The 1,063-nt window shown below is 28.0% G+C and overlaps 1 protein-coding gene across 2 annotated transcripts in view; it reads right to left on the bottom strand.

The window, feature by feature from the left end:
• The window catches only part of LOC106474786 (protein SCO1 homolog, mitochondrial-like), a 19,446-nt gene that overhangs the window by 10,340 nt on the left and 8,043 nt on the right, over window positions 1-1,063 (bottom strand). The window lies entirely within an intron of this gene.

Here is a 1,063-nt window from a genome sequence, read left to right as displayed (position 1 = left end):
ATACGATACAGCAAAGCACTTCAGTACATAAACAAGATTTGTTTTATATTACAACAAAATATACGATACAGTAAAGCACTTCAGTACATAAACAAGATTTGTTTTATATTACAACAAAATATACGATACAGTAAAGCACTTCAGTACATAAACAAGATTTGTTTTACATTACAACAAAATATACGATACAGTAAAGCACTTCAGTACATAAACAAGATTTGTTTTACATTACAACAAAATATACGATACAGTAAAGCACTTCAGTACACAAACAAGATTTGTTTTATATTACAACAATATATAGGATACAGTAAAGCACTTCAGTACATAAACAAGATTTGTTTTATATTACAACAAAATATACGATGCAGTAAAGCACTTCAGTACATAAACAAGATTTGTTTTATATTACAACAAAATATACCATACAGTAAAGCACTTCAGTACTTAAACAAGATTTGTTTTATATTACAACAAAATATACAATACAGTAAAGCACTTCAGTACATAAACAAGATTTGTTTTATATTACGGAAAACATTTTGATTTTGCGATAGACAAAAAAGATTATTTTATAAAAGTTATTTAATAATTAGAAGTATTTTGAATGTTATTTATATCACTTCTGGATTCCAAATGTTATATATATACGTATTACATATTGTTTATACATAGGTTGGCCGAAGAGAAAATGTAGAAGCAATACCAACCTATCCAGAAGATAATGTGAGATTTAGAACATCAGGAAAGTTCATCAAACTAGAAGTTAGGACATCAAAAAGGATGTATAAAAAAAGGTTGGCTGAAAATACAAAAATTAATAGTAAGGATTTCTTTAAATACATTAAGTCTAAACAAAATGTTAGGTTGGGGGTAGGACTCTTGAGAGATGATAAAGAAAGGCTAGTATCTGATGATTTTGAGATGGCTGGGTTATAAACTTCTGCTTTTTCTTCAGTTTTTACTAATATTTCCCACCCTGAACAGTTGATAGATGGAAACGTGATCAAACAAGATGATCACATTAATTCTGAGAATTTTAAAGAATGATAAGGCTCCTGGG

Source organism: Limulus polyphemus, unplaced genomic scaffold (assembly GCF_000517525.1).
Source record: "Limulus polyphemus unplaced genomic scaffold, Limulus_polyphemus-2.1.2 Scaffold7683, whole genome shotgun sequence".
Lineage (NCBI taxonomy): Eukaryota > Metazoa > Arthropoda > Merostomata > Xiphosura > Limulidae > Limulus > Limulus polyphemus.
The sequence above is the reverse complement of the archived record's forward strand: the minus strand, read 5'-3'. Positions and strand labels throughout refer to the sequence as shown.